Here is a 10,301-nt window from a genome sequence, read left to right on the forward strand (position 1 = left end):
CTGGCAGGGAGCAAAGGAGAGCGGGTCTTCAGAGCCAGGTCTCTGCACAGGAATCCCGGCTTAGATAGAACAGATACAATGGGAATCTCTGCACAGCACATGGCCTAGACTCAAGACACGTTCAGCAGCTTCTGGTTTGTATAGTGGAGGCACTGCCCACCGATCTCTGTGTGGCCAATTATTTCGAGTCCGGGAGCACATGCAGAAGACATCTTGGCATCTGTCTATCAACGCTAAGCACCTGACTAGTACCTGAGCACCCGTTCTCCAGGGAATCTCAAACTTCTTGGCCTAAAGACCCCTGTACACTCTTAAATATTGAGGACTTCAAAAGGCTGCTGTTTATGTGGGTTAAATCTATCAATAGTTCCTGTGTTAGAAGTTAAATAAGAACTTTAAAAAATGCTTATGAGTTCACTTAAAAATAATAACAACCTACTACATGATACCATTAATACTCTTAAGCAAAAAATAAGTATATTTTTCTAAACAAAAATCATTAATGAGAGGAATAGCAGTGATTTTAATTTCTGAGAATCTCTTTTGGACTGGTGAGAGCTTAATTCTATCTGCCTCTACATTACCTGTTTTGTGATATCACAGACTAGGTTTTCCCTGGAAAACCCCACAGGAAACTCGGGAGTGCAAGAGTGTGCAAAAGGCAGGTGACTTCCCGGCGTTCCTACGAAAATAGTCTTGCATCTCAGGGGCCTCGGACTCACTTTGATAACTGCTGCCCTACCCTAGGCGAGACTCTCCTACACTAGAGCCAGGCAAGTGTCCTGGCTTCTTTAATGAGTTACCGCAGCAACACCCCTCCCTTCTCTGTGTTAATGTTTCCCACAACCTCCATTACTGCAGATGAGGATGTAATCCTCAACTGAGGCCTCTAATCCCAGAAGACTACCAACCTTGAAAGGGAGGGCCCATCTACCATCTCTACACCCCGCACAGTCTATTTTGAGTCAAGCCCTAGATAACTGCTAATTGACACTGACCCTTGTCTTATTCCTGAGTTTTAGCGAAGGAGCCAACATCTGGATGGAACTGAAATTTCCCTGCTGATATACAAGGCTGATAAACCACCCTATTCCAACATCTGATTCTGGGGCTCTTCAAAACGCGGGTAAGGCCCCGCTTCATAAAAGACGGGTCCTCCACCTGCCCTTCCCAGGGGTTCTGGGAGGCCACGGCCACGCAGGGCTACCCGGAGTCGCGGTCCAAGCCCCAGAGCCCGAGGGGGAGGAAAGCCGGAGGCTGTGCCCCAGCCCTGACCCCCCGCCCCAACCCGCTACCCGGCACCACAGCCCTCCCCGGCCGCCACACCAACCCGGATCCCACCCCGGTCCATGTCCACTGGCCCCGCCAACGGCGCTGCCGTACGTTTACCGTCTGTGAGACGCCGCCCCAGAAAGGATGTCGGCCGCCGACTGACGCGGCCAGAACTAGTGGCCCGGCCAAGCAAGCCGCCATCCCCAGCAGCAAACACCGCCAAGGTCCCGGGCAGCTGCACACTTCCGGAGCCCGCTGCCTGCCCCAGAAGCGCACGCCAGCCCGCGAGGAGCGCGGCGTCTTTATCCATGGCAACGCCGCGGGGCCCTCCCCTAGCGCTTGCGTCTGCGTCCTCCCGAGGCTAGACGTGCGAGAGCAGAACTTTCGGAGCCAATGGGAGCAAGGGCGCGGCCAGGACGGGGATGGGGGGAGGCTTATGGGGCAGCTGGGTGGGGCCGGGGCGGGCGGGGCCGCGCGGAGGTCCTCAGCTGCAGGTGGCACCGGCCGGAGGCTGGGGCAATGCTGCCAACAGTGGGCGGGGCGGCGGGGCGGCGGGGCGGCGGGGTGGGGGCACCCTCACCTGTCCTTGTGCGGGGCTCAGCCTGGGCTCCGCGGCCTCCGCTTGCACCGGAAGTGGACCCAGGCTACCGGTGGGCAAGATAGAGGACTGAGCCCAGGCAGGCACGGCTGGCCAGGTAGGGCACCTGAAGTGCAGATCCGCCAGGCCGGCTGCCGGCCTTGAATACGCGCTGCTAGGCAGTTTCCAAGAAGACGGGATCTGTCCCAAGAGGGGAGGTAGGGCAGGGTGCCAGATGCCTGGTTGGGTGCGGTCTTACAGGAGAGCCACGTTGAGAGGGTGCAGAGCAGCCCCTGTGTTGGCGGGGCTAGGAATTTGGGGTATAGGGTGGGGATGATGTGTGCCATTCCCTGTGGTCTCCCAAAGAACTCGCACCCCCAAGCAAAGGACCCTGCTCCCTCCACCCTTCACTGCATCCCCTGCCTTCCCCAGCACCACCGCCCCTGCCCCCGGAGGGTCCCATGACCTCTCCCCACACCAGGCACCGTCCCTGTTACAGGTACTTATCTCCTGGTGGTTCCAGCCCAAGGGTGGGGGCTGTATCTGACCAGTTAGGATGCCTGGAGCCTTTGTATGAAACCTCAGACTATAATGCAGGCGTGCACAGAGGCCCCTCAAACAGGATTCCCTGCATTCCCTCCCCACCACGCACCCACAGCGCAGCTGCCACACCAGGCCAAGCCTGCTGGAGGACCGCTGTTCCCTCTCCACCTGTCCCTGATCAAGAGTGCACCGCCCACACTGCTGGGTATTTAGTGGGCCTTAGAAGAGCAGCTGGTATTTTCATGGACAAATATTTGCTCTTTTGGGAAGAGTTGAGTGCAAAGGGATGTAGGGTATGCCTTTTCTGTTGTCCTGGAACTGGTGACTAGGATGCAAACTTAAGTCAAAGCAGTTTTTAGAGAGAGCCGCAATATATCTTACCCAAAGATCACTGTTCCCCTACAAAGGCAACACCACCTGGCGGGTGGGGTCCTGGTCCCTCTTTCTGGAGGTTGGGCTTTGCACCCTCCAGCTGGGACAGAGCCCGAAACAGCTCTGAACACGCTCCAACAGGCTTTCCCAGCACAAACTGCCTTTATTTTGAATCTGGCTGAAGGAAGCAGCTGAGAAATCTGGGTAAATCTTCCTGGGTGTAACCATGCCTTTTGTGCTGAATGAAAGAGCGGCTCTCCACATGCTAACAGCTTAGAACTGAATGTGTGTCGAAGCCTTCATGCATGTAGCATGTTGGGAACAGCGTTTCATGGTGAGGGGAACTCTATAACTTACATGTGTATGGGGAAGCCCTCACTCCAACAGGGTTTTCCTGCACAAACTGCCTTTATTTCGAAATTGGCTCTTGCTGAGAAATCTTGGTAAGTGTTCTTAAGTGTAGCCATGCCCATTATGCAGGATGAAAGAGCGGCTCTACACTTTTTCACATCTCAGAAATGAATGTGTGTTGAAGCCGTCATTCATGTAGCGTGTTGGGAACACAGAATTTAGTGGTGAGAACTATGTAAATTACATGTCTATGATGAAGCACTCTCTCGAGCCGGGTATTCCAGTGCATACTGCCTTTATTTCGAAACTGGCTTCTCAGAAGCCTGTGGTCTCCACTGCAGGTCTGTCTCCAAACCCAGGGCCAGCATGGTAACTCTGCTCCCCCTGTCTATTCTGGAAGTTCTAGGTGTCCTCCATGGCCCTTCCACCATTATGTTTTTGGAAAACCCCGCAGATGGAATGGGCCTGAGAACAGGAGAGCTGGATGCCAGAAGCCACTGCCCAGTGTGAGGCTCCTGGGAGGGGCATCTCCTCTCCGTGGGCTCTGATCTAACCTCCCCTCTCCCCCACCCCCACCCCTCTCCTCCTGCATTTCCTGATTGATCCCTGGATAATGGTCCATACCAGGAATGACCTGGGAGAGGTTTTATGAGTCTTTAAGTGGAAAAAAAAAAGAAATCTTTAGACAAGTTACTGAAAGTAACTTCCAGCTTTACCGGGAAAGACCTCATTCCAATGTTTAAGGCTAGTTGACAGGGTGTCAAATTGCTTAACCACTCACATCTGAGCAAGTGCTACCTCTCTCTCCAGCTCCCCGCAGCATCCACCTGTGGCAACTTGGCCAAAAGAAGGCAAGAAAGCTCTTTCCCCTCGCCAGCACCAGCGTGGCTTTGGAGTCAGTGGAGGCTGAGAGAAAGAGCCCCGCCCTGAGGTTTGAGGGGCCTCCAGCCACAGCCAGAGGAGCGGGGGTTTTCAGAGTGGCCCAGCAGGGAAACCAGGCAAGGCCACCTGGCCCAAGTCTTCCCTGCCCAGAGAGCCCCATGAACTGCTTTGGGCCACACTCCCCGTTTGGGCCCCCTGCAAAAAGTTACCACGGGAGCCACACCTGAGAAAGCAGAAGGACAGCCCTTTAGCCTGGGGTCCCAGCAGGTGTGTCCTGTGAGACCTGTGGCCACATAAGTTCCTTGTCTCTCCAGGTCACTGAAGGGACTGTGCTGGGCATCTTGGTGGTCAGGGACATGGGAACACCTCTAAACTCTGAAGAAGGACAGAGAGACTCTTCCTGGAAGCAAGGATTCCAGGGAGACACCTTGCCCAGAACTGGGGGACTGTGTCCTGAGTAGACCCCTGGGAGGCAATGTGGGGCTGTGGGGTCCTCTTCTGAGAAGGGAGCAGGTGAGTTTTCCGGGGGTGGGGTCCTGCTTTTTCCAGACATGTCCTTGTGTAAGACTCATTTACAAACACCTCCAAGTCCACCTAGGGGTGGCCCCAGAGGTGGGGGTAGAGGAGGAGAGTGAAGGGTGCAGACTTAGGGCCCCCTGAGCCACCCAGGGAGCCAAGGGTCAGTGGGAACATCTTGGGAGTCTAGTGCAGGGGTGGAGGACGAGCACTAAGAACATGCCAAGTCATGCAATAAAGTGACCCATGACCACGAGACACAGGTGGCCGTACACCAAAAGAGGCAGATAGAAATTTAGACCCAGGATCTGAGAACCTTGAGAGGGGCTGGAGGGTCCCAGGAACCCTCAGGAACAGCTCTTCTAGGGGCACAGACATCCCAATACACACATTTCTCATGGAAGCTTTTTGGGGTGCAGAGTGAGTTACTAGGATCCTGAACTTAGTATGGAATCCCACCCCCTTGTTCATCACGGTACCTGGCAATAAATTGCTGTCATTTGTCCCTGGACATGCACAGGGGAGCTGACTGCTGTGGGGGTCACTGCAGGACTAGAATCTTCTGGTGTCTGCTCTGTGACCACAGAAACCCAGGGGGATTTCTCAACGGGAGAACCTGGAGACCATGCCTGCAAGGACCACCCTCATGGGATGGCCAAGGAGCTCGTGGTACCCAGGTCACCAAGTGACGAAGTTGTGAGGTTGCCTGGGGTATCCTGGGGGCATGTAGATTTCTGAGGTCAGCACGTGGGCCCAGCACTGCTGGATGGTCTGCACAAAGAGGGGCCTGCCCTCCTGATGATGGCTCTTAACACCTGCAGGGAAACTGCTCCCAGGGCTCCTGGAGGTCCATATTGAGAGTGTCCTGCCAGCCTTGTGGGGTCACCTTCCCCTGATGCAGAAGCAGACCTCTCTCCCTTGAGGCCCAGGGGACACCTGGCTCAGGTGCCACCTGTGTGCCCTGGACACGCAGAGCCCCAGAGCTCTGGCACAGCCTGGGGTGTGGTGGTGTCCGGGCAAGAAAGGCCCTGGGAAGGGGGTCATTCAAGGGCAGAGGCCACTCTGCAGGGATGCTGGACCTGGCAGCAATGCACTGCTTCAGTACTCCCTTGGGTTGGGTCTCCAACCTGTGGGATGGAAGGACCACTCCTTCCTGCGGTGCAGTCGGGGGAACTAGATCCATCGTCAAGGTCAGCCCTGAAAATGGAGGCTGCGCTACCTCCATTCCTGGAAAGAAAATCAGTCCCCTCCAGTCCAGGTGATTCAGAAAGTCATTCAGCAATGTTCGGGGCCTCCACTTTAGGCTTTGAATTAGAGCTGAGCGGCTTAGGAGGCCAGATCCCTGTCCGTGGCTCCAGGAGCAGGCTTTCTGCTGGGGGACAGGATCCTCACAAACACCTGTGTCTTTGTGGGACACTCCCCTCTGACAAGCTGGGAGGCAGGGTGCAGTTGTGGGAAATCGTGTTTACATGAGCAGAGGGCCACCATGTGGTGGGGGCACAGGAGACTGTGAGAATGAGTCCCACAGCCTTTCTGGAATCAAAAAACTGGCAAATGTGAAAAAGTGCATAATTTGTTTTATTGAACAGGCTGCTTATGTACGTTTGGAGGACCAGGTTCAAGGACTCAGCATCCCTCCAGGACAATAGCCTCAAGAGAAGAACAGACAGAGCAGGAGGAGATCTGGGGTTTCTCCCAGGAATGAGGTGGAACAGGGATTTCTGCAGATTTGCAAGGAGTCCCCGACCACTGAGCATGGGGTTACAGCCCCACGAGCCCCTGTCATGTTTGGCTTGGGCTCTGGTTCTGGCCTGCTCATGTATTCTTCCAGCAGAGTTCCAGAAACTCAGAGGGTGGACTTAGAGGGGCTGCGTTTGGAACCTAGTGAGGAGTTGGAGGGTCCTTTATATTGAGTCCCTTCATCCTAATCACCGTAGCTGAAGCCCAACACCCCCCAGGCCCCCATGGTTGCCGTGGAGGGAGAACAAGCCTGGCAGGCGACCTAGGGGTCCCACTACTGTGTCCTTCCCTTGTCTTCGTTCCCTTTCACCCCGGAAGGTGTGATTGTCTCGTGTCATGGTGGCCTCCACAATGTCCCTCCCAGTAATCTCTCTTCTCCATCAGGTGGGGTTCCCAACCCCGCTCAGCCTTCTCTGCATGGATGCTGAAGGACCAGGCCCACCTGAAATTCTGAGCTCGAGCAGTAAGGTGGAAACAAAGAAACCAATGGAAAAAAGAAGCAAGTGATTGTGGCAAAGCTCCCCACCACAGAGAAGCTGCCCTGAGTGGAAGGGAGAGTGTGGGCATGCCCGTTTGTTTCCTATCTCCCAGTGCTCTTAGCTTTCTTATTGCCTACCTGCATGGTTACAACAAAATGATCTGCAAAACTGAAAATATTTACTCTCTCGCTTTTACAGAAAAGGCTGGCCAGCCTCTGGTCCGGTACCAGGCAAGAGACTGGAGTTCCTTTCCAGTTTGGAAACATCTTGGCAGGCCCAGGTTTGCAAAGGTCTTTAAGAGTAGTTACGGAGTTTTGCTTTTAAACTTTTTACGGCTCTATATACTTGTGAGATGTGGTTGTGATGTATAATTCTGAGTCGGGATTTTCTCAAACTGTTTCTCACTTCTTATACCAGACATTCCTAAATTCCAAGTGGAACTGCATATTAAGGAAGCCATGGAATTTAGCAAAAGGATACAGATCTCATTTCCTTTTAAGCATCGGTGTACCTCCATCATGGCAGTATTTGTTATGTGTTATTGATAGGGGAACTAAGTAGTAAACAGATTAATAGAAAATAGGGGATTTTAGGTACACAGGTTCATCTTTTCAACATTGTTTGTAATATTTGCAGTTTAAGATGACCATTCCTGAGAAACAGGCAGCCTCTTAGAATGAAATAGCATTTCCTCTGAACCATAATTAATTTTTATTTTGTAGACAGCAGGAAGGGTAATAACACGTCACACATTTGGGGACGTCAAAGAGAAAATGTAACTTTCTGGGAGCGCACTCCCCCGCCTCCCCCTGCCCTTTTTACTGTCCCATTCTCCCTGGAAGGCTCTTTCTTATCTTCTGCTCATGGCTCCAGTAACTCTTTCTTCCTCCTTGTTCCTCAGCTGGTAAGGTTAGTTTTCTACTTTGAACAAGCAAACAAGCCAACAGAAGAGAAATTTCACAAGCAACTCCCAGCACATCCGCTCGCCATCTGATGTCTGTGACCTCACTCTCGGTGCCCCACCGCTTATTAAAAGTGGCATCGAAAGCCAGTTCCTCCAAAAGTCCCCGAGGCCCCATCCCTCCCATCTTCTCTGGGTTGTCACTCCCAAAACCATCCTCTCTTTCACTGCCTCATCTATTTTGTTCTCCTGCTAGTTGGCACCATCAGTATATAAACGTCCATCCTCTTAAACCAACAGCACTCCTTGACCCTAATTCACCCCCACCAATTGCCACCCTGTGTCTTTGCAGCAAATCTTTAAGGAGTTGTTTAAACTCACTGTCTGCATCTTCTCTTGAGCCATCCCCTTTTACACCCATTCTGGCTTTTCGCCTGATCCCTCGCTCTATGGAAACTGCCCTGTCAAGGCCATCAGTGACCCCATGTTGCTAAATATAGTGGTCAATTTTGACTCCTCATCATGCTTGGCCCCTCGGCAGCATTTGACCCAGCTCTTCCATCCCTCCTACCCCGTGTTCCTGCTTCACTCAACCTCCAGCCCATCTCTCTGTCTGTTTCTGCTTTTGGCCTGCTGGCTGGTCCTTTGCCAATGTCTCCTGTTTTTTCCAAACATATACTGTGGGTGTTCCCCAGGGTGGGTTCCTGGGCCTCTCCTCTCTCTCTCTGCTATTCCTTTGGTGGAAGCAACCCAGCCTTGGAAATTGGCATGCCATCAATTTCTCAATTTCTCCAAAATTCCCTGATTTCCCCTTTCCATCTGAGCCTTTATCCCTGAGACTCACATCACATTCTTTTCCTTTCATTCATCTTGCTTTCACATTCATACATATGTTCTACTATGAAATTACTTTTCCAAATTTTGAATCAGTACATATATATCATGTAAAATGCTCAAATATGTATTATTTCCACTAAGATGCTAATTCTACCTTAGAACATTTCTGCACTTCTGTATTTATGTGAATAAAGCGAATAGTATTTCTACAAGCCTCATAGTTAAACACTGTTAGTTTGGGGCTATTATGTAACATGAAATAATGGTACATCAACATAGTCGTTTTTCATTTATTTTTATGTAACACCGAGATGAGGTTTTTGCCCTGAAGACTGGTTTTATTGAAATTTTACCTACGTTACGGACAGTCAGTTTATGTGAAAGCCCTCATTTCTCCCCTTTTTGATATATGCTCCATTTGGCTATATATAACATATAACTTGGCATGAAACAAAATTCCCAAATCATTCACATAATACAATTAATATGTTTAATTATATTTTTTAAATGTTAAAAAGAAAAAGAAAACAGATTCCTCTACCTATTAGGCACTTCTGTGGCAATATGTAACACACCCCTTAACCATGACATTGAAGAACTGAGCTGATACCAGCCCCTTTCCACCTGCTCAGCCCCACCTTTTCCCATCCCCTTTCCCATCCGGAGAGGACATCCCTCCCATTGTCCAGGCCCAGATGTTGGAACCATGTCCTTTCTCTCTCTTTCTTTTACACTCACAGACAGCAAATCCAGCTTGTTAGAAAATTCTGGATATTCTGTCTTAATTAAATACCTGCTCTCTGCTCCCCGCCCTCCTAAGAGCCACCTTCAGCCTTTCCTGGATACCAATAGCCTTCTGTTTCCATCTTTGCTTTCCTACAATCTCTCATCCACACAGAGTCAGAGGGAGCCTGTAAAAACATACATTGGGGGTGGTGGGTGTTGCTCAGTGGTAGGGCGCATGCTTAGCATGCTTGAGATCCTGGGTTCAATCACCAGCACATTTCATTAAAATAAATAAATTACTTCCCCCCAAAAAACACAAACACAAAAGCATAAGTTGGACTACATCACCCCTCCCCTCAAAACTCACTAAACGGGTCACCATGTCATTAGGAGCCAAAGTCGTCACAAAGGCCTCAGGACCCGGCGTGCTCTGCCTCTCTGCCCACACTCTCCCCCTCACTCTGGGGGCCTCTGGCTCCGGCTCTTCCTTCTTCCTCCGGATCTATTCTGCTTCAAGTTCATTACTCCGTGAGATCTGCCAGGATTGCCTTATTCTCTCCTGCCTGCCTCCCACCCCACCGCCATCACCCGAGTTTGCTCATATCACTCTTTTTTAAAATTTTTCCAAACTCTTGCTACCCCAACATGCTGCCTGTTTCCTCTGCTAAAATTCTGAGCCCCCAGTGATGGGAGTCATGTCTATTTTGTTGACTGATAAAGCCCGAGAGCCTTGGGAACGGTCTAGTTAGGAGATTCCCGTATGTAGTAGGAGCTTATACACATTTGCTGAATGAATGTAGATGCCCTGGTCCAATCCGATGGAGCACTTCTGTGACGTGCTCAAAGAATAACTCTCCTTTCCACCTGAGAGGGGGTGACAACTTCCCTGCTGATTAAAGGCAAGAACTTTTTGCTTTATGCTGTTACCCTTAGGCGGGGAGACTGGGGGATCTTCATATATATTTTAAATTTGGTTCATTCTGCAGTTGGTCTTTGGTCTCTGTATAATTTTGAGAAACTCTTTATGAGTGATCATTCTTTGATCAGATTGAACAGGTTCCAGGGGAAGGACCAAGCCTGTCCCATCAGCCATTCTATGTGTCTT

At 51.2% G+C, this 10,301-nt stretch overlaps 1 long non-coding RNA gene across 1 annotated transcript; it reads left to right on the forward strand.

Moving 5' to 3' along the window:
• Positions 1-3,352: 3,352 nt before the first annotated feature.
• LOC140695183 (uncharacterized) lies at positions 3,353-6,847 on the forward strand. The gene is made up of 5 exons (XR_012070888.1): positions 3,353-3,621; positions 3,926-4,046; positions 4,312-4,510; positions 6,103-6,219; positions 6,638-6,847. It is a non-coding gene; the product is annotated as an uncharacterized lncRNA (long non-coding RNA).
• The last annotated feature ends 3,454 nt before the right edge of the window (positions 6,848-10,301 follow it).

Source organism: Vicugna pacos, unplaced genomic scaffold, assembly GCF_048564905.1.
Source record: "Vicugna pacos unplaced genomic scaffold, VicPac4 scaffold_181, whole genome shotgun sequence".
Taxonomy (NCBI): Eukaryota; Metazoa; Chordata; class Mammalia; order Artiodactyla; family Camelidae; genus Vicugna; species Vicugna pacos.